Source organism: Rhipicephalus sanguineus, chromosome 1 (assembly GCF_013339695.2).
Source record: "Rhipicephalus sanguineus isolate Rsan-2018 chromosome 1, BIME_Rsan_1.4, whole genome shotgun sequence".
In the NCBI taxonomy this organism is placed as follows: Eukaryota; Metazoa; Arthropoda; class Arachnida; order Ixodida; family Ixodidae; genus Rhipicephalus; species Rhipicephalus sanguineus.
In genome coordinates this window covers 45,460,321-45,484,005 of record NC_051176.1, presented here as the reverse complement: position 1 = coordinate 45,484,005, position 23,685 = coordinate 45,460,321, and positions in this window count along the sequence as shown.

Here is a 23,685-nt window from a genome sequence, read left to right as displayed (position 1 = left end):
TTATTCGAGAAAATGAAGGGGTTATCTTGTTGTTTTGTGAGTTTTGTTCCACTATTGCGATCAAAGCTTTATAAGTGGAGTTGTCGCTGCGACGTCCACGTTTGTAGATGCCAGGCATACCATGTTCGTGTAAGAATCAGCTATGCACAAAACGTTATCTCTGATTTAGCTAAATACGCCTTGTAGAAGTTATTTAGAATTGCATTTGCTTTTTTCGGGACGTGGATTAAGTGATGAAGACATACATGCCACAATTTTCTAGCCAAATAGCGGGAGCGAATGCTCCGATTTGGAGAGCACCGATAATTAGCGCTTTGTAGCAGAGCCATCAACAAGCAAAGGCCTCTTGAACAATAATGCTGCTTATGATGAAAGCCTTCAGTTTGAACGTAACCATGAAGGCATTCTTAATGATGATCAATGACGATGAACATGATGAAGAACACGTTGAAGTATAGCTGTCGGCAATCAAATGGCCCTTGAATGGTGGTAATGCTGGTGATGATGAAAGTGTTGAACATGAGGATTAACGTGTTAATGACGGCGACAATGAATTGTAATGATGAAAGCATTGAATGAGAGCGCGGTCATGCACAACGGCTCCTGGGTCCAGTCAAGCTGCTGACGGCAGGTTTTAGCCCCGGAGGACAGTTCTAGTCTGTACTAGATGAATAATAAAATTTGAAGTTAAAGTATGTCACAGACGGCCTTATTCATTTGCTCCGAAACACCGGCGCATGGCAGGGAGAGCTTCTTAACGGCAGAAAATGCCACTTGAACATCGTGTCTACTGCCTACCTTCTTCAGGTTGTGGGCGACTTTGTGCAAGTAGGTTAATATTATGGCCTTTTGTTACGCTGTGTAGGCTCCACCATTTTGCGCGTGCCTTTCAATTTCTTGAGCAAGCTCTCCGAAACACTGGTTATGACTGAGCAGGGTAACCCAGCCGATTGCAGAATTTTGAATCAGCAGCATCTAAGAATGTAAAGAGACGCATTGCCACAATGTGCCTGCATTCGGCACTAAGCAGATCTTGTGAACACATGATGGCTCACAGTTTTGATTATCAGGTGTCAGGATTATAAATGCTAGCGGCTGGTTGGGCTGTGCTACGGGGGCTCTTTTAGCTAGTGTTGATTCCCTATCTAAGTTACATGCTTCAACCTAGACATAAAAATGACCCTAACATTCACTATAACCAAATACTGAATTGCGCTTCCAAACACACGTAATATCATCCGCAATTATTATCTAACCTTAGCAAGCAAGGAGCGCCTTAGAAAAGCGTTTTCTGAAGTACCAAAGGTCGTGTATCGCCGAACTAGGAATTTTAAGGACATGTTAGTGCATGCAAAGAAAACCCTCATTCTACTGCCCACATAACACCTTCTTCTCGCCCAAGATCTAAGAGTAGCAAACACCTTCAAGATGACGTTATAGTCCAAAGCACTGGAAGTGATCACGTCCCTCCTATAAAATCTAGTTTTACCTGCACTAGTTCGAACGTCCTCTACATGATTGAATGTGCATATTGTCACATACGGTACATTGGCGAAACGGGACAGCCTTTTAATGATTCAGCTGGCATCGCGCAGACACGGCGAAGAAATTACCGAAAGCAGTGGCGCAGTATTTTAATGTAGCAGGGCACAGTTTCGACGACCTCAAACTTTACATCATTCAGTCAAACTACCGGTCCCCAAGAGACATAAAATATACACAGTCATACCTTATTAAGTGCTTCCTTCTGACAAGCATAATTCAGCGAAATGTGCAACCAACCCTCTTTCATTTTCTTTCCAGGGAATGTCTCTTTCCTTTTCACTCACCCAATTCGTCCCGCCGGATTCTCATTATCCCCCGCCCCTACCGTGCTTTCCTAGTTGCCCTCTCCTCCTCCTTTGTTTGGATTGGGGGAGGAGGGACGAGCATATACACACAAGCGCTAAGGAAATCAGTGGCAGCCTTGAAAAGGACAAGCCCACTTGTCGAAACGTCGGCTGCAGCAAACAAACTGTTTACCAGTTTCTCATCGCAAGCTTCCACCTTCCCCTTCCTGTCTTTTTCTGATGCAGTAGTATTTATTTCCTGACTATTTCTGGTGGTACGAAAAAAAGGGCGTGCGATCGCGTGATGAGCCATCCAATTTAGTCAACATCGAAGGACGCCAAATCGATGACATATAAAAATATGAACATATACACAAACGCAAACACACACAGCAATTGCTGAATGAACACCACATAAACTGACTGCTCGCGCTGTTTCTTTTTTATTTATTGCCTTCTTGACTACAAGTCAAGGTTGCCTAATAATCACACATCATACCCGTTTCAGGTCCGTTAATGCATCAAACACTGATATCACCTCCTCACCGCAGCCAATCGTCTTATAGACACCTCGCACTTTGACAACAATTTTCACGAAACACTCATGAACAGAGGGAACTTTAACATCACAGTGTCTATATGCTAACATGCTGCGTCGTACCGAATGCAGATGAAGTAAAAAAAAATAACATCCAAATGTTGAACAGAACTTTCAAAAGGCAAAACAGAGCAGAAATTTCAAACGACAGCTGGCGATTACAGAATGCATCTCCTGTGCAATTTTCGTCCTCGTTAATTTAGACGTAAATGAAGAATATGTGTTCGCTATTCGCGGCGTCTTACGGAGCGATGTAGTTACAATGATGACAAACCAACAAGCCCAAGTCGACACCATTTTTAAGTTCATTTCTAGTTCTTTGGGCCCCTCATTTCTTCGTTCCTGTGACCATCATACCACTACCGCACTCATTGCCCTGACAGTGTGCAGGGCAAGAACTTTGGGTTTTTGCCTCTAGAACCGCATATTACCGGAAGAAGTCATCGCTCGGTTTGGTGGACTCTCGCCGTCGGCACGGCACGGAGGAAAGATGTGTAAAATGCTCAGGTCCGTGGTCACTCGACAACCGCGGCTATACAGGGAACCCCGGTCTGTACAGATTAACCAGACACTGCCACCAATCAAGGTTAGGAGAGTCCTGCGGGAACCTGAGCTCATCGGGGATCGTAACACAGAATTTCTCTCGCAGCTACAGCTGAGAGTACTCCGTAGTCGGATACGGAAGGAAGAAGCGCCACCGACGTGTTCTGTCCACATGGCCGAAGACGTGGAACTGCCGGACTATGATCGTCGCCTGCTCAGTCGTGGGCCAAAATTCGCCGTGCAAGGAAAGAAAAAACCGCCGGAACTACTTTCCTACGTCAGACAAGTCTCCCAGTTTGCTTCAGAAGACGAAGCCAGGAATTGCATCTCCCAAGGTGTGGATGTTCTTCGGAGGTGCAATGTAACGAACAGTTCACTCCCTGTGAAACGCGCGGTGCGTTACCTGACTGACCACGACTTATGTGTGTTGCAAGCCGACAAACAGGGTGGTTTCGCTATTTTGACCTCCGGAACATACAGCGAAAAAGCCAGGTAAGCTATTTTAAAGTGTTCATTAAAGGTCATCCTACAAGAAACTATCAAGGTTTTTCAATTCACATCACTGATTTGTTTTACAGTTTACCTCATGAGGGTTTACCAGGTAGCGTTCAAAGCGCTATTGACAATTTCGGCGACGTAGCTTTTCAAAATGCATCCGGTGTTTCAAGCGGCCACTTTCTGGAGCCGCTCCAGTTTTATCTTAAATCTACCTTCATCGAATGGGAGGACGGATTCTTTTTGCAGAAAAAAGGTACCTGCATAGGTTCGTGTATAGCACCCGTCCTGAGCGATCTGTTTTTAGCTCGGCTTGACAAGGCACTCGCTTCTGATCTGTCATCCACGAAGGTGGTAAAAACTTTTTGATATGTTGATGATTTGTTGTTTCTTTTAAAATGTGACCCGGAAGGATTTAATCGGGAAGCAGAAAACGTTCTTTCTGATGCTAGGAGTTGCTTGAAGCCCTTACCCATGAACTTCCTAGCCAAGGTAGCATCCGTATCCTAAATATCAGGCTCTTCTTTCAAGGAATCCACTTATGCAGGGACTATGAGCCCCGGGCCAATAAACCTGTTCTGCCGTTCAGGTCGGTCCATTGGAAATTAGTCAAGACAGCTGTCGCGAACCTCTGCATGAAAAATTATTCGGAAAAGTCTTGCCCCCACCTAAAGGACCAGTGCTTGAAGCAGCAGTTTTCACGGCGTTTAGAAGCAGGGTATCCGAAGCTGTTAATTGTGTCGGTAGTGGAAAAGCTCCTGAGGAATCTCAGGGCGTCGAGCCCGTGCGACCTTCCCACTTCCCGAGAGGATGAACAAGAAAGGAAGTAGTTCGCGGTGATTCCGTATGTCCACCAGGTTTTCTACAACATTAAAAAGACCGCCCAAGGAGCAGATGTTACAGTAGTTTTTTCCGCTCCACAGAAACTTGCAAAGGTATGCAAGATGACATACCCAAATCGTAAAGATAAGAAAACCTGCACTAAGAGCCATCAAACGAAATATGTGAAATGCAATGAAGGCCTCGTATATGAAATTCCTTTAACATGCAGCCGTTTTTACGTAGGTCAAACGGGTCGTTGCATAAACGACAGGCTTCGTGAGCACGCCAACAATGTAAAAAACAAAACGGGGCGATGGCTTGCAATTCATTGCAAAACTGTGGCTGTCTTCCGGAGTTTCACAAGTGTAACATAATCGCAAATAGCAAAAACGAAATGTTGCGCTTGATTATTTAGGCTCAGAAGATCTCGGGCTTAAAAGAAAAATGCGTCAGCCAAGCGTCTATCTCACTTTCCGACAAGGAAATCGGGTATCTCTGTGGCACAACACGTGTATATTGAGTGTACCGTGTGTTGGTATGTACTTGCTGTCATGCGCATTGGGTTTTGCCAGGTATATAAGGTCACGTCGCTCTGCTAATAAAATTTGTTGACACTGTGTGCTCCGGGTGTGTCTTTTTGTGTTGCCTGTCTACGTCTTTCACGCGCAACAGTTTACGATAGTTACAGCGAACGAGACGGGCACAGTCCGGATTTTCACTGTGCTCGTACTCGCAGTGCACCGGCGGCCGCACGTTGCTTGAAGTCTGCCTCGCATCGGCGCTCGCATTCGTGCTAGATATTTCGCTCGCGAAAGGCACAATTCAGACTGTACTTTACTCCAGCAGACATTATTTTCTGTGAAACAAAATGTATGCGACGCTTGTTTCACCTGCTCCGGCGACTGACTAAAGGCCGAGACAGACGGTACGATTTTCCATCTGATGCGGCATGCGGCGTCTGATGTCCGGTATGCGGCGTACGACGTTTCGAGACACATGAAGCCAAACATTGCCGGTTTGCCGGACAGTTCAAGCTTCGCCCTTCGCAGGGTTGCCTGACTGGCAATGTAATAACAAAATAAAAGACACAAAAGTGATCGTTTTTACGGGCTTTAACGTAATCAAATATTGAAAAAAAGCACAGCTGCAGTCATTGTAATCTATTTTGATAAATATACTCAATTCGTACACGCAGAGCTGCGCAACGGTGACTCAATTTAGAGTGATTCGCTTTGAGATGTTGGCAACGATCGCAGTCAGCGGTGCTAGGCGGTGCTTTTGATTGCGATCGCCTCTTGATTCTAGCCACTGTCCTTCTGGGACGTGCTGGGGTGCGCTCTTTGTGTTTGTTGAGCATGGTGTTGACAAAGCGCCACAAGACTCCTGCTGCTCAAAAAAAGACGATATTAATTCAAAAGATGCTTGAGGAGTGCTGTCTCTTGGGCGAGTTGGAAATTCATACTTGGAAAGGTAGCGCTAGTGCACACAAACTAGAGGAAGACACACGGACACACAGACGGAGGCGCTTTCGTCTGTGTGTCCGTGTGTCTTCCTCTAATCCGTGTCTACTAGCCCTACCCTTCCGAGTATGCTTGAGGACGAACACCAGAGAAGATGGTGGGTTCGACCCTCGTGGAGAACGCGCCACACCGAGAGTGAATTCTTCGCTACGGTATGTATGCTACTTAAGCACATCGCTAGCTGTGCACGCATTACTGAAAACATTCTGCTGCGCGCTAAAACAAAACATCAGTCAAAGACGAGATGGTTCCTCAAACGAGCAATAACTGGGCATGTACGATTCGATATTTTCTGAAAGCGTGTTGACTGAACAGGTTCTCGTCTCCTTTGTTCAGTGATTTTATGTCGGCACGTTCCTCACAAATAACTCGACCTTCGAAGGTGCTAGTAAACTGCCGATTTGGAAGTGTTCATGAAGACAAAAGACACACGACAGCCCTTCACTCCTAGGGTCAAACTAATCTTTGTTGTGACTGCTATTAATTGTTTCGTCGTCTCTGCCACCTATCGCCCCGCCCCCCCTTTTTTTTCACCATATTGCACGGCCCTCGTCTGCCCCATGCGCTGCTTGCAACAAAAAAAAAATAAATATCTAATGCATAACTGCATTTCACAAATCTTCGTCCAGGAAATGGAACCGCCGTTTTTCGTTCTTGATTCGTAATTGTACAGATGATTTGAACTTGCATGGAAGTTGCATGTCGCCGACCACTTTTCTTAGAGTGAAATTTTGAGCAATCAGTGCACAACAGTTTTTTTAGATGATCAAATGTGCTTGTGACTGCTAGAGCAATGATTCTTAATTGAGTCTCCTGAGACTGGCACTGGAGCATGATATGTGTAGTTCACTTAATTTGGATAGAGCTTGTAAGCAGCACATACGCGATACACACGACAAATATTTGTAGATGTGCTGAGTTAGGAATATGCTACAAGCTTAAGTGGCAGTCAATATAGTTTTTATGACCTTTGCTCTCGTAGAAAAGAAAAAAAAGTCACAGTTTCGCCGCAGCGGCGAAGCAATGAATGTGATAGCAACAAATTGGAATGTAACGCGAATAACGGAAAACAGCTCGAAATTGCCAGTGCGTCGTTCGAGCCCGAAGGACGCACAAAAAGAGCGCACACAAGACGAGCGCGAACTACAATGCGTCACAGCTCTCTACTTGAAGCTCACTGCTGAAACATAAAGCAAGACGCACGAAACGAACGAACAAGTACACACAGGACAAGCGCGAACTAAATGACGCACTTGTTACTTATTTCTGTTTGAACAGCGCGCTCCTTTCGCAATTGCGGCCGCTGCAGCGTGCGAAGTGACCTTCGTACGCTCTGTGACTTTAGCGCGGACATCGCGGGGAAAGAACAAGACATACAACCCTCCGCCCTCCCCCTTTCTTTCCTCGAGATAAGCGCACGAAGGCGACCACGCCCTGTAGGGCGAAGAGCATCGGCGTTCGCAGGAGCGGGGCGAATACCTTTAAAGCGCGACCCGCGCGCTCTTCGCGCCATCTCACTGGTGGGTAAGAAAGCACGCTGAAAGACGGTACTCTTCGTGGCGTAGCCGTCTAACGCCGCGCGTTTCGGAGCGAGGAGTCGGCCGTTTGATTCCCCGCGTCCGAAAGTATTTCTGATCGTAGCGCGCTGCTGCTACGATCGTCGCTCTCGTAGAATCCTCAATAAACCCCCCGTAACAAGTGGTGGAGCTGCGGGGTAAGCAAATCTGGAACTACGCAACGGGAAACTCAAGCCCGTCTCTACAATGACAGAAGGGGGACCAATGGAGCAGCAACAACCAGGTGCCACAGTGACTACCGTGCTCTGCCCTGGCCCGTTCCCTCAACGCGACCCACCAATCTTCAGCGGTGCAGAAGAGCAAGATGTGGAAGACTGGCTCGCTGAATACGAACGAGTGAGCGTGATAAACCGCTGGGACGACGCAGGAAAGCTCAACTACCTGTCATTTTACTTGAGCGGTGTCGCCAGCGTGTGGCATCGAAACCACCAACTTGACCTCCCGACATGGGCTGCCTTCATGCTTGCCGATCTTCTTCCTCACACTGAATTATTTTTATTTGTGGCTTATATATATATATATATATATATATATATATATATATATATATATATATATATATATATATATATATATATACGGAGCACGACTACGGCGACGGCAAAAACCAGCCGAGACTTCATATAATTGAAAATGTGAAATTGTATTTTCTATTCCAGATGAAAAAAATGCGTGATGGGGACGTAGAATACTTCAAAAAGTATTACCGCATGATCCCTCAACTATTCGACTACAATCACAGTATAGTCGAAGAGGACCTGCAGAGGGAGTTCTGCATCAGGGATTAAATATCTCCAGCGGAGCGACTGGCAATGACCCTGAGATGATGATGCAAATTGTAGTTTGTGGCAGCACACTGGTCTGAATGTTTGTGTAAATCATGATAAATATTTAGAATGGCAAATTTACTATGAGCGTGTGTGTAATGCACATACAACGTCACTTCATGAACTTAGTAAATACAGTAATGATGTTTCTCATGTACACTTGCTCGTAACGTTATACAAGTATGGAGATTGAGTGTGCTTTGTCCACAGCAGCCAATGGCACCTTTAGCCAGTTGCACTGGTGTACCCTGGGACAACCACGCATAAGAATGGACGATGTGGCAGTTATAGGGTGATCACCTGCCTTGTGGCTCGTGGGAGTGTCCCCGCCTTGAGGACTATTGTCTTGCATCCACCAAAAGATGCAGAAATCTTAAAAAGAAAATGTCCTGATGTTCGCTTTTCATTTAATTGTTCAGCAGCACCTTGGTTTCAGCTGCATCTGGCCACCCTGTTTGAAGATATGTAAGCTGCAAGCTCTCGCAGCTGCACAAGTAGTTAGCTAGCTGATGTGTCTGGCGTACCCCTGAACCAGTTGGCAGTGACGAAGTCAAGCCTTGACAATTGATAACCTGTTGAAGCTAAGGCACGGCAGTTTTGCGGGAGACTATTCATTGAGGTGCCTAATTGTTAGGCCATTAGTGAAAGTGTCCTGTCAGGGTGCATTTATTATTAGAGGCGAAGCAGCTTTTGCGCTGGGCTTTGTCCGTAGTTCCATTGGCGACCGTCCGCTTTCTGAAAGCTACCATAGCCATCTGTAACATATTGAGCGCGCGCTCGCGCCAAGGAGAAGTCTTCGTCATGTTCTTCGACCTTGGATCGGTGTGTAAGCGCACCATCGCTGGCCCTCAGCAACAAGGAGTGCGCATACTTGAACCGTAATCTGCGCATAGAACCGTTGGATTAGTTATCACACGATTCATCAACTTAGGGCATGTGAAAGTAAAAAAAAAATGTAGTTACGTTTATGGGGGCGTTTTTGGCTGTTTTCTTCCGTGTGGCGCAGCCTCCTGCGCAGCTTGTGATTTCTTGTGTCTTGTGGAAGTAAAAGATCAGTTGAAGTTTAGCGCTGTGTCCTGTCTGCCGTCTTTACCTCGTCCTTTGTGTTTTTCGCGCTAGTAGATATGTCCACAGTTAATTCGCACCAACTAGCCCAACTCACTTCTCTAATACTGCTACTTTCTAGTACATTGGGCCCTGTTCTTCCGCCTTCTCTTTGTGTTGATCCTTCAGTGACTCTAGTCAACCTCATTGCCATTACTACGTGTCGTGCGCGGGTTCTCTCCTTTGCCCTCAACCACCGTCTTGTGCCATTGGAAGTTCGTGCTCTCTTCACCCCTTGCGCCCCTTCAGCCAGCCATGCCAGAAGAATTACGAAGATCATGCGGTCTGAACTGTGGCGTCAAGTTCGCCACTTTCAGCTTTGCCTCCGGGTCTTCACAGAGTCTCAAGTGAGTGGACGCAGTAACGGGGAGGCCGTGTTCCGCAGAAGAAGCCGTGAGGCAACGAACGTTTGCAACTTTCTTTGGGAGAAGTGGGTCCCTTCACTGAATGCTTGGAAGAAGTGCAACAGAAAATCAGCTGCAGCTGCTGCGCCTGTAACCACGTTCGAGTGCTCGGTTCCTGCCAAAGTTCATGATGTGTTAAAATATGGGCCAAAGTTCAGCAATGAGCCTAATGTTACACCTGTATCTTTGATCGGGCTTGTAAGAAACATTGCTTGCCGTGCTGCGGATGACGAGCAGAATAGATGTGTATCTGAGGGTGTAGATTGCCTGCCTCCCATTTGTCGCTATGATAGGGCGCCGGAAAATGCGCTTAGAAATTCGGTTAATTACCTAAAAGCAAATGACCTCGCATTGCTCGTTTCGGATAAGGAGGGTGGGTTTGTAGTGCTCCCCAACTCAGCGTATCGTGAAAAAGCAAGGGCCGCAGTAGATAAGAACTTCGTCCAGTCCAAATGCTCTTTAGCACAGCTGAAGAAGAAAGCCTTAGCGTTGTGCAAGGATATGAATCTAGAAGGACTTAGGAAGTGCATATCAGGGACGAAGAACGACATGTTGGGGCTGTTCTTCTCTGCCAAGACGCACAAAGAAGGGATGCCGTTCAGGTCGATTGTAACAGAAAAGGCTAGCTGGCAGGGTGAGCTTTCGAAGTTCCTTCAAAAGCAACTTAATGTTTTGAGAACTGATGATCCTTTTCTCGCATCTAATTCAAATTCGGTCATTCATTACTTGTCAGAGCATGAAAAAACGGGGGAGCGTTTTTTCGCTTTTTCAGTAGACGCAGAAGACCTTTTCTACTCTATTCCGCAGGATCATCTAATGAACGTGGTTAGGGACCGCGTAGAGGAATTTGGCCCTGTTGCCTTTCAGAACTTTTCGGGAATATCTATTGACAATTTTCTGGAAATGCTTAGATTTTACCTCTCTTCTACAGTTGTTGATTTTAACGGTGGTGCCTTTGTGCAGAGGGATGGTATATGTATAGGCTCACGCATAGCACCAGTTTTAAGTGATTTGTTTTTATCCGATTTTGACAGGAAAGTGAACGCATGTGTTGACAAAACTTTTGTCGCAAAGATTTTTAGATATGTCGATGATTTCCTAATTTTAATGACAGGCCTCGAAATGGATGCTAAGGATGCAGTCGTGGATGATGTGCTCGAAGCGTTTAAAACATGTTCTTGTGGTGGTCTAAGGTTTACACATGAGATGCCAGTCGATGGGTGCTTACAATTTCTTGATCTCCGCATCAGCTTTAAGGAACGTACACTCTGCTGGGCATATTGCCCGCGAAGTAAGAAACCAATCCTCAACTATAATTCGGCCCACTCTAAAACTGTCAAAAGGGGAATAGCAGTGAATAGCCTTCGAGCCGCCTTGCACAAATCCTGTGAGCACCAGGTAGCAAGCAGTGTAATGCACCAAGTCAATAGGCTGAGAAGCGCCGGTTTCCCTGACGGCACCATAGTGTCGGTAGCGGAAAGCCTCATTTCAGAGGTTAAGCAGGCACGACCCACCACTGGGCTTAGTGAGCAGGCAAGGCAGGTGCGCCCTGTACCGGTGCCGTACATGCACAGGGTGTCGCACCGCCTGAAAAAGGCAGCACTGAAATGCGGCGTCTCAGTTGTTTTCACTGCACCGAGAAAACTTTCTGGGATGTGCCGTATGGTGAATGCTACGGAGGGTGCTCGAGCCTGTGGGAAAAAGCATGTCACGCGCTTCGTGGAATGCTCAGTCGCAGTGGTGTATATGATTCCACTGTCGTGCGGAAAGTGCTACATCGGCCAGACGGGCCGTTGTTTAAACGACCGTCTGAGGGAACACCGGGCATCCGTCAGTGCCGTAGCTGCCGCTGGCCATCTTGCTGACCATTGCCGAAGGTGCGCGTGCAAAGCACAGTTTCACTGCGCTCGTGTGCTCAGGCGGTTGCGAGGGCAATCAGACAGAGAGATCTACGAGGCCTTCTGCATAAAAAAAGCGGGTGATCGGTGTGTAAGCGCACCATCGCTGGCCCTCAGCAACAAGGAGTGCGCATACTTGAACCGTAATCTGCGCATAGAACCGTTGGATTAGTTATCACACGATTCATCAACTTAGGGCATGTGAAAGTAAAAAAAAATGTAGTTACGTTTATGGGGGCGTTTTTGGCTGTTTTCTTCCGTGTGGCGCAGCCTCCTGCGCAGCTTGTGATTTCTTGTGTCTTGTGGAAGTAAAAGATCAGTTGAAGTTTAGCGCTGTGTCCTGTCTGCCGTCTTTACCTCGTCCTTTGTGTTTTTCGCGCTAGTAGATATGTCCACAGTTAGTTCTTCGACCGCCTTGATGATGACACGTGCAGAGCACTTTAGGGGCTCGGGCTGCCGTATGCTATCCTAGCTTGGTGTAACGCAGGCAAAACAACGTGTGCTGGCACGCGCTTGCTCGTTCGGGCCTGTGTAAGGGGCTGGTAAGACGCTGTTGCCTCTCCCTCCTACACTCTCTCAGCAATCATGTGATGGCGTCGGCGAACGAGATTCTGCAGACTCGCGATGAACGAACGCGTTGTATCCTAGTCAGAACGCGCTGGCACGCGCTAGTGCGTTAGGGCCTGTGTAAGACGCTTTGGCCTCTCCCCCTTACACTCTCTCAGCAATCGCGTGATGGCGTCGGGGAATGAGATTCTGTAGACGCGCGATGAACCCGTGTGGCGTGCTCCAACAAGTGTTCGGGACGAGTAACAGCAACAGCAACTACAATGAATTTATGGTGTACTCCACATGCAAGGACGCGTTACCATAGGGTAAGGTGCCCGTGGTGAACGGAACTTTAGGTCGACCCATTCGCTCCTTCGCATTCCCACATGGTTCCCTTTAGTGGGAGATGGTGAAATTTTATATTTAAAATTGCTTTGTTGACACAGCTACGTATTTGAAGTCCAACTTTCATTATTTATGCTACCTGGAGAGGTGACAATACTACATGCAAGAATTGCTTGCCAAAACTTGAGAAAATGCATTATTGCAGTTCATTTTTCACCATAGTGTGTTAGTAACACCCCTCTGTCAGTGGCCACATTGAAAAAAAAAACATGTAAAAATGGTGGCGTTCAATCGAACGTAGAAGGCGCATAAGCTGTTCAAGGAGAACTTCAGCAATCACGGGTTTGGAGTGTTGTACGATTTGTTGTCACTACATATTCTTTGTGACGTGGCCACCAAAGTGCTCGTGCACGCAAGCCCTTTTGTTCCTTTGGGTTTGTGGCTGTCGAACTGATAAAAGTAAGGACTTGTAGAATGCGACGCAAGAACACAAATTCAGCAGGTTGGTATCTCCCGTACTAAAACTCTTTGTTCTTGTGCAACGCAACGGCTGTACTTGTAATGCTGTTGAGGACCACACGTAGTGACTGTGCTGAATATACATACTTGGTTCCAGTCATATATTCATTTTGTTGTTGCAAGAGAAACTTCTGAAGGAGCATGGAATCGCGAACGGATATACAACTCAATTTAAAATTCAGGTATCTGTCTTCGGGAGCCCTCGTACAGGACATTGCCCTGTCATTTCGTGTCGGCATATCGACGGCCCGTGAGGCCGTGCTGGAGACATGTTCAGTGCTGTGGTGCAAACTAAAGCCGATGTACATGCCTGTAAGTACATGCCCAAGTAACAGTGTGGCTGAACGTTCAAAATTTGCAATCATACAGTCTCCTTCTAAAGGTGGTCATATATACGCAATCAACATAGGTTATCAGCTTAGTTATTTTCACAAACACTTCGGTGTGTGGAAAGTACAGTGAGTCATGCGGCTCGTAATCTTTAACACTATTCGATAAGGCATAGTCGCGCAGCAACATTGTGCTAGTGAGCTGTGGAACGCACTTGTATGGTGTTTAGAAAAATAAATGCGTTGATTGATGGCTGAGCAGTGCACATACTTACATTTCTGTGATAGTGGCATAATGATGCCACTCACACTGGAATCAGAAACATCACCTTTACTAGTTATATTTGTAGTGGCACTATGTGGTCACTCGAGCAATAGCATGTACAAGTTATACTTAAGGTTGTGACGTCGTATTTCATTGCATAAGCATCATACATATGTATCCACCCTAACATTGTTGGCTGCGTTTCGTCTTCTCAGTTTTAGTTCCTGCTTCTGAAGCACTTTGGCAATGACAAAAAAGGACTTGGTAATGAAAAGTGAAGCCAAAGCCTTCTAGTGCCTTTGCTGACATCTGTTAAAACAATACAAAGATGGCGGTGCAAACGTGGCAGAAGTATACCGTGTAGTGGGCAGAGCATACTGAAGAAAACTAATGTGTTCTGGCTGGCTGTGGTAGCCTGTGTGTTGCCGAATGATGACAGAAGTGAAAAGTCAAGCCTATTGCAACTTGCCCAGTTTTGTACCTTACTTCAAGGTGCACGCCTCTCCATGCTTCAAGCCTTTGTGAGAAGTAGTCAGCTGTCTTACAGAGGAGAAGAATGACCATTCACTTAAATGTATGCATGTATGATATTATTAGTTTGCCAGTTGCCAGAAGGGGTCAACAGTGGATGATTGTTCAGGTAAAAATTACAGGCCGCCATAGCACATCAATCTAAGGATTTTAAATGTAGACCGCTTTTGGTGTTTGAGACTTCCTCTCATCGATAATGTAAAGCTTTGTCAACTTGCCATAATGCCTCCACTCCCATGACACAGAGTCCATGAACAATCTTATTATTATTAACAAAAATCCTTTGCTGCTTGTTTTAGTTTAGATGCCAACGACCAAGGCATGGCTGCAGATTGCCAAAGGCTACAGACGGACATGTCAGTTTCCGAAATGCATCGGTGCTGTCGATGGCAAGCACGTGCAAATTAAGTATCTCCCAAACTCTGGAATTATGTACTTCAATCATAAGGTTAGTATAATCTTCTGACGCACTCTTCCGACAATGTCATTGTTAAAATTGCTGCCTGCTCATGCGCATGCATTGTATGTGCCATTGCAAGCTCTGAACACAGCACGTTTCAGTGTTCAGTCTGAATGGTGGCGCCAGATATTCCGGTGTGTAGCATATGATGCTTCAAGCCGCACGAAGCACACATGAGCGTTGCTTTGTCATGCAGTTGAGGATCTACTGTCGGCAATATTGCCTAATGCTCTAAAGTGCTTTCCTTCGGACATCTTTATTCTGATGCAGTTTTTGTCTATTGACAATGCATTATACAGGGTGCGCCGGCTAACCATTCCGATTTAAAAACATTTGCAGTGGCTTAGCTCGGCTATGCCAGGATATATGTAGCGTTAGCAAAGGTTCAGCTGGTTATTCTTTGCTTTCCAGGTTGTCTAGGATTATTAGCCTTCTTCTGTTCATTCCGCGTACACTGAACCGCTAATTGCCAGGCAACTACTTTGGGATCCGATGAGATAAGCTTCTAGGCTCTTCTGCGCCGTTGAGCAGCATTTGCGCTCGCCTTCTACAAGCGTTACCCACCTGGAAACGCCAGTCAGAGGCGCTATCAATGTGCTCCAGCGCTGTGTCAGACGGTGACTGCACAGCGAAGGCAAATAGCTGCGCGCGCGCTGGCGCCAGTCTGTCTGCCATGGCTACGACGTCATTCCTATCGAATGCGCAGACCAGCAGCGGTGAGTCGCGCGCGGCGGTGGTGGAGAGCGCGTGAGATCGCGGTGGTGGAGAGAGCGTGGTGGCGGAGAGCGCGGAGAGCGGTGAGCCAGTTGTGTGACATCACTGATCCTCGCGCATGCGCAGCACGGCTCATGAGGATCCACGCGATATTGGCTCCGGCTAGGCAAGTGTAGCTAACGCTACAAAAAAATACACAGGCACACTTTATGACGATGTGGCCAACTGCATGTTGCGCATGCATTTCGTCCCAATCAACTAACTTTTACTTTCTGCAATAGATTACCAACTAGGCTAGAATAGTGCTCTCACCAAGCATTCTCCTTAATCAAAAGCATTTGGGGGCATCCGTGAAGGGAATCAAGCTTTATTATCCTGTCTCTTCATGAGAAGTGGGTGGAATATTATCACATGTGCGATTTAAATAAGTGTAGCCCAGCCGCGCTTTATATACATGTTACATTGGAAGTTTGCCTGGTGTGTAATTGGAAACAGTAGGTGTGAACTCTCTGTTGCAACCACATGAATTTGTCCTTTGTGCACATTATCATTGCAAAGAAGCCATGATTTTCACAATTTTTTTGTATGAAACACTCGTTGCACGGCACATACTCCATCGTCCTGCTTGCTGTTGTTGACAGCGACTAGAAATTTGTGGTCATTGACGTTGGTGCCTACGGCAAGAAGAGCGATGGTGGAGTTTTGGAATAGTCCAAGTTCGGTTGCCGCTTGGAACGAGGCAAGCTTCATCTCCCACGAGACCTGGCCCTGCCGGACACCTCTCACTCAGCACCTTGTGTTTTCGTGGGGGATGAAGCCTTGCAGCTCCGGACGGAATTTTTAAGGCCATACCCTGGGCGAGGGCTAGAAGGCTACTAGCGCCTCTTCAATTATCGCCTGAGCAAAGAAAGGTAATGTAAACAAATATGGATTTCACAGAAACTGTAAATGTTTGTTCAGACCGAGTGTCTTGGCACATCTGTTGAACACTTGCTTTAAAAAAAGTTTGGGCCAAGCAGAAAAGCACAGTATCACTAGCACACAGGCTTTTGATCATCGTAAAATCCAGTTTGTTCTTTGATATCAAATGCCAGAAAAAAGGCATGAACTTGCAGTATGTTTGCTAACAAACTAGGGCTGAGTTAACGTCCACATTTTTAGCAAACGAGCCAACGAATATTCAGGGACGTTGTTGCAAGTGCACATTTTTTGCGACCGATTTTTCGGATGAACTTATGGCCTAAAGTTCGTTTTTCTGACTTATTTGCTCGCTTTGAGCCACGCTGCTGGATTTCAAAAATCACCTTGTTGGGTTTTTCACTGGCTTGGTCAACTCAGGCTTCCAGTGGCCAGTTTGGTTGCCTCTCAGATTTTGAGTGTGCACAATCTTCTGGTTTCTGAGGCCATGGACATGGCTGGCAGAGCCAGCCTCATTGTAATAATTAAAACGCCAATATAAAGTATTTTGTGTGTGTTTGTGCTTTAGTTTCTTCGGTTGTCAATTCGCACGTGGCCGTGCTGGTGGTGTGTCAAGTGTTTCTGACCTGTTGTGGGCGTCACATGTTCTCTTCCGTTGCCTCTAATTTAAATAAACTTACTTTTTATGTCTTCACAAATTTGCAGAGTTTTCTATGTTTTTGTAAACAATTTTGCGGTCTACACGAGGTATGGAAAAATGGTCAGCGTCTGTATCGACACTGACTGAAGGAGTTCAAAGCAACAAATTGTGTTCAGCTTTCTTGGCAGCACTCTGAACCAATTTAGTTTTATTCAGTGCAGTGGTGCTCTGAGTGAGCTTTGTTTGATGCGATGTGAGCATACACAACGAGCATGGTAGCCAACACGAGCTTGTGACATGTAGTGTTGTGACATGCTCAGATTTGCACTCAGATGCACAGTATACGCATTAAAATTTCTCTTGAATGTGGCATTGGCTTAGTTTTCTCTAGATATATTACCTATAATGTATGTGTCTCTTCACATGTCTAACTCACAAATTGTCTCGCCTTAAAAATGTTGTGGCGGTGCTCTTTAATGGTGCATTCATACGACATTCCGAATCCTGATTTGGAGGGGCAGGCAGCATGTCCCGTGACCTCACATCGGTGATTCTTCTCACCTGCGCCTCCTCTGTGCAGCTCGCAGACTAGTAATCCCAATATGTCATGACGAAACGCTGCAGCTTTAATGTAGAAACCAGCAATGTCCGCGGACTCGTATACTTTTTTTCTGCTCGAGCCATATATACAGGTTGGGCTGTCCTCACAGTCAACATCAGTTATTCGCTTGCGATGCATGCTTCTGTTTATTCCTGGGGACATATTCTGAGACTATCACCTTTCAGATAGCTATCACTTTCAATGAAATCGAGAATTGGACAAATTCTCGTCTGGTCGGGATGTAACGGCATGGCAGAAATAAAAACACTGGACGCCGACCAAAAGGTGCTGTCAAAAAGTAATAACGTTTTGGCTTCCACACGGAAGCCTTTTTCGCTAAGCTTGGAGGCCGAAGCTTCCACCCTAAATTCGCGAAAATAATCGCTTAAGGCATCTTGCGTACGTAAGCGGTAGATCGCCGTCGTTACGGTTAAGCATTTTCCCTGTTGTCTGGATAGTCAAGGATTCCAGATATTGCCACTTCATCGAAAATGTTATTATATTTTTGACACCTTTTGGTCGGCGTCCAGTGTTTTTATTTCTGCCATGCTATCACTTTCAATTCGTGATGATTTAAGTGTTGGAGAATAATGTGGAAGTTATCGCTTTCATCATTGCAAACGCGAAATTTCATGACAGTAAAGCGGCGCTGCTACCAAAAGCAGTTGTCTCTCATCCTCACGCGTGAGAGCAGCAAGATCAGTCGTCAGGAGCTCTCTGTAACGCAGACATTTTTCCCATCCAACCTTTTCGCATACAACACCATTTTCAATGAAACAAATCAGTGCAGCCCCCGACAATGCTTGACACTCAACAAAGTGAGCGTTGTTTACTGTCGGCCTCCATACTGTCGCTTGCCCTAAAATTGGTCTGCTGGCAGCTCGCGTAGAGGCTGCGGTCGAGAGTAATACGACTCACTGTTACTGTTGGCTGCTGCAACCCCGTCCGCGGTGTGAATGCAGCTGCTGGCGCATCCGCAATGCGCCATAAGCAAGTGCAGCATTCCTTGCTTTGCATTTTTGTCATTTCCATTTCGGCACCACCTAGAGAGGCCAAAATGTCTGGTGCTGCTGTTGGTGATAGTTCACAAATTGAGTTGAAAATATCTGCATACCTCAGAATGATGGGATGGGGACTGAAATGACAAATGTTGACAAACGCTTTTTTATTCATGAAATAGGAAGTGCGCCAAGAACGTCTTTGGAATTCTGGAGACCCGGGGGAGAGACCTGCAGCGGATAATGTGCGAAGAGCCGAAGAAGGCGGAAGTAATGGTGAAGGCCCTCTGTGTGCTCCACAACTTTCTGATGCACCGATGCAATGGAGAAGAGGATGCATACTGTGGCCCTGGCTTTTCCGACTGTGTGGATCGATTTGGGCAGCGGCCGTCTGGCCAGTGGCGCGAGCATCTTACCACCCAGCGCGAGTTCCTGTATCTGAAGTTTGGGCAACTGTGTTGTGTCCGTGACTGTACCTTGCATGTGAGAAGGTATTTAATGGACGGCGTTTGGAGCACTGCGACGGCGACAGTCAAGTGGAACACGGACTCCCAGCACGAGCGGGGTTTCTTCAGAAAAAAGCCGAAGCGGACAACCCACCAGAAGGCGTTCGAAAGGATGACCCCCTACAGCGTTTCAAGGCTTCCCTGTAGATGCTACGGCGTTAACGGGTACAGAAGAACTGAGACAGGAGCCATTGTAACGCCATGTTCGTACGTGCTTCACTTCTTCATCTTCTCTGCCTCTTCTGGCTGGCTGCGTTTATTTTTAACTTTTCTACAGCCTACCCCGCCCCAAATGTAGTAGGCATTTTCAGGGGATGCAGAGCTTGAGCGGGTCTTTTAAACATTTCTTTCTCTTGAGTCTTGATGGTGCAAGCCCGCACCAGTCCATCACGGCCAGCGTATACTTCCAATATTGAACCTAGTGGCCAAAAACGACCATTCTTTTTGTCTTGAAAAACAGGGCGTGCAAAACAAGGGCACAAAAAGGAAATCTAGACACCACAAACGCCGACTAACAACTGAAGAAGTGCACAGATGGGGAAAAGGAAGAAGACAGGAAAACTTCTCTGTGCATGCCCATGCAAAAGGCTAGCATATCAATCTGGCCTTCGAGGAGATCTACTTGAAAAATTAATGTTAAGGCACTTTATGTCCTCTTTATGCAAGGTAATTCACAGTTGGCTCACGCATGTGCTACCACCATTCTCAATATTACAAGCCTCGATCATCAGACACGTTTCTTCATTCCTATGCCGGTACAAAACTGCGCATTCATCTAATTTGGGTGTGCACCTACCCTCACGGCAATGTAAAGTTAGCGATCTCTTATGTTCTAACAATCTATGATTAATGCAGCGACCCGTTTGACCTTTGTTGAAGCGGCTGCAGCTGAACGAAACCTTATACACCACACCAGTACGTCAATCAGTGATTATGTTGGTGTGTCTAACTAGAGAGATATCTGTTTGTCTTTTATATGCGAAGCATCTTATGAGCAAGCTTGATCTGGTGGCGTCCCCGCTCCACTGCGCATGCGCGTCCCGTCCCCCTCTCTCTCCTCTCCTACGCTACCCACCTCTCGCGCGCCTCATTATCTCCTGCGACGAGTAGGCAGCAGCAGTGCCTCCGGCGTCTTGACGTGGCACGAGCGGCCGATGACCGCCTCTGCTCCTGTGGCTCTAGACGCGGGGCGCTCGTGCTCTCTTTCCCTCACTGAAGAATCCCACGATGACACCAATGGCATGGACTGCAGAGAGGCAGACGCATATATATATCTGACGACTTTGCGGGTGTCGAATACCTCGGACGCCGGCAGTTCCACTCAGCGGGAGCTGGGTGGAGACTGGAAGACAGTGCTCATTCTACGCCAGAGGAAGGCACACGCTCGAGAACGCAACAAAAAAAAATTGCACCATCTCCCGCTCAAGCAAACCATCTCCCCGCTGCTTCGCATCCACACATGATCCTCTTTAGCGGGAGATGGTGTAATGTTTGTCTTTTGCTCTTTCATTCTTTCTCTCCACAGCTGTGCAAATCTTACGTAGCTTGTTGGGAGCGGTAAAACAACGTTAACGCCGTACCCACTTCCTACTTTCTTTAGCCTGTGAGATACGCAATGAATATACGGAATACCTACGACACGTTTGTTCCTATCGCTTTCGGCAATCATGCTCGGACTTAACATAACGGACTTCTTTAAACGTGCAGCAACAGTGGCCACTGCATCGCGAGGATAACCTACATCTAAAAGACGCTTAACCTGGGCATTAAAGCTATCACAGATAAAATGCCTTAGCGTTTATGTTTCAAGTAAATCCCCTCGAATGCCAGATTGATACGCTACCCTTTTCCATGGGCATGCGCAGATAGGTTTTCGTATCTTCTTTTCCGCCATCTGTGCACTTAGTTTGTTAGTCGGCGTTTTTGGTTTCTAGACTTCCTTCTTGTGTCCTTGTTTTGCTCGCCCTGTTTTTTCAAGATGAACTCTTACCAACTAGCTCAGCTTTCCGTTATTCTAAGCTTCTTTTTGTTGTCTTGCAGTAGTACGAGATAGTGCACCGTTAAAGTTTGGCTAGATCATTGCGGATACCGATGCAGAGGCTGCAGCTTCATGAGATACTCCTTTATCCATCTTTGCCACAGATCATTCAATGGCCTCTGACAATACTCCAGCTTCCGTATAACACCATTCCCAGTAGTCTGCGGCCAGGTTTAAGTTTCACATGGGCTAGGGACCGGATGAGGCAGTATTGAACTTTCGACGAGAAAATGAGCCAGGCACACTCGCGACAATTCCTCTGTCTGCATGTACGTGTATGTCAGGGGAAGGGAGTTGATCACAGCTTAGTCTTCTAGAAGTAATGGCCTCAACACCTCGCTTCCTAGACTGTTCTTCCTGATAACTTTCCCAAGAACTCACTTGACCGACCGGATGAGCCTTTCCCACCAGCCACCCCACCACGGGGCGTGCACAAGGAACAAGGAATTTGAACTTTATGCGATGATTGGCGAGAAATGCAGCAAAGGGGGATCAACTGATAAGTTTCCTTATATCAACAAGCTCTCTGCTTGCCTTCTTGAATGTTAACGTGTTCTCAGAGTACGCAGTGAGAGGCACTCCTCTACGAGCAAGAAACCTCCTGAAGGCAAAAAAAAAACCTGTCCGGTGTGCCATTCTGCGAGTTCTAGATGTACCGCTCTTGTTGTCGTGCGGGTATACAACACAACGTAAACCTTGCTACATTGATCTTCTCTCTTGTTGAGTTTCATATACAACGGCCCTGTAAAATCGATTACAACAACTGCAAACGGGCCAGACATAGTACCTGGATAATCCGGCAATGTGGCATGTTGCACATTCAGGGGGTTTGTTCGGAATAGTTTGCAGAGGTAACAATTGTTGATCACCTTCTTTGTTTCCTGTCAAGCATGAGCAATTCAGAACCGCACTAGTTACTATTAATGGAGCTGATGCTCTGCCATTAGAAACACTGCAATGAGCTTCCATAATTACCAGTCGCGTGAAGTCGTCGTTCTGAGGCAGAAGTAGTGGATGCTTTTCTTTAATGGAAAGTTCTGCTCTCTGTAGGCGTCCGCAAAGATGTAGTTGTCCTGTATCCAAAAATGGATACAGGTCGTGAAGAGTAGACCGTCTTCAGATAGCGCATCCGTTGGACAGTTGCTCCATTTCTTGAGAAAAAGCGTCTCACTGAGCTTTTAGTATCAAAAACTTCTCGGCCAAATTCACCTCTTCTTCTGTGATGGGCCCCGTATGTGGTGCTTGTGCCCGCCATGTCCTTTCGACAAATCTGTAAACAAACACAGTAACGCGAAGAAGCCTGGTCAAGCTGCTGTACCTCTCGACGTTTATGACATGTTCAAGTGGTTCTCGTGTCTGTAGAAGTAGTTCTCTCTGTGGAATTTCTTGTTCGTTGCTATTGTTTTGGACGCCAACCGGAGTGGCTTCGACCGGCCAATCGGTTTTGGGTTGTCGCAACCATTCTGGGCCGTTCCACCAGTTGAAGCTTTTCCCGAAGTGCTGCCGCTGATAATCCTTGTGTAAGGGAATCGGATGGGTTCTCCACTCAAGGACAATAATGCCATCGACCTCTGTCGTTCCAGTCAGCTATCTCAGCCACTTTGTTTCTCACGAAAGGGCCGAGTTTATCTTGCTGTGTACGAATACAGCTCAGAGCAATTGTCGAGTCTGATCACATGATATGCGAGAACTGCAATGTGCCACATGAATTCCTGGGGTATTTTAGCCGTATTGCCCATTAGTTCCATTTGTTCCTATTATTTTCAACTTTGGCATTGCCAAGGCTTTTATGGTTGCTACGTGAGACTTTCCCACGATGATCTTCATACAACAATGGCCATTGAGGTCCACTGTTCTAAGGTATGCGCAGGTTCCATAAGCCCTTGGAATAGCGTCAACGAAGATATGGACTGGCGTCATGGTGATTTCTTCTTTCGGATGACTTATGACGTAGCGTGGTATCTTAATAAGGCCTAGCTGAGGCCTTCAGAACACCATTTTTTCATGTCGCCGCGATTTCCATGGGTAACTTGGCATCCCGTGATATTCATAACAACCAAAGCTTCTGGAATGGGATTTTTACAGTTACTGTGAAAGGTGCAGTTACGCCACTGAGCATGGCTAAATATGTAGAAGTGGGAACGTTCAGGGATCCAAGGCATGCAATGTTCAGTTGCGTGGCATCGTACAACATTCGCAACCCACAGACATCATGGCTGATGTGACATTCGGAAGAGTTCTCACTGCTGTCAATGGTGCCGAGTAAGCATGGCGCTATCGCCGAATCGTTCCTCCAATATAGAAATCGTGTCGGCGTCATAAGCAAGCCGGCAATCGCTCTTGTTGCGTCCCCCGTTAGAAAGCTCTTGAGGTAATAAAATTTAGTGGATGGCGTCGGGTCATTCTTCAGATTAACAAGCTGTTCAAGTTGCTTCACTGTGAGATGTCCACTTTGAATGTTAGAATATGCAGCTGCGGCAACCTGGGTGCCAAAAATCTTGCTGGAAACTCGTTTCTTAAGCCGTTTCTTCCGTGCTTTCCCCATTGGGACCTTGTGTATGGCCCGTCTGCGCTCGTTCCAATTGGGAGCTTTGGCAAGTTAACTCGGCAAGCATGCAACTGCTTTTTCTTTCCATTCAGCTATAGCCGTGTGCC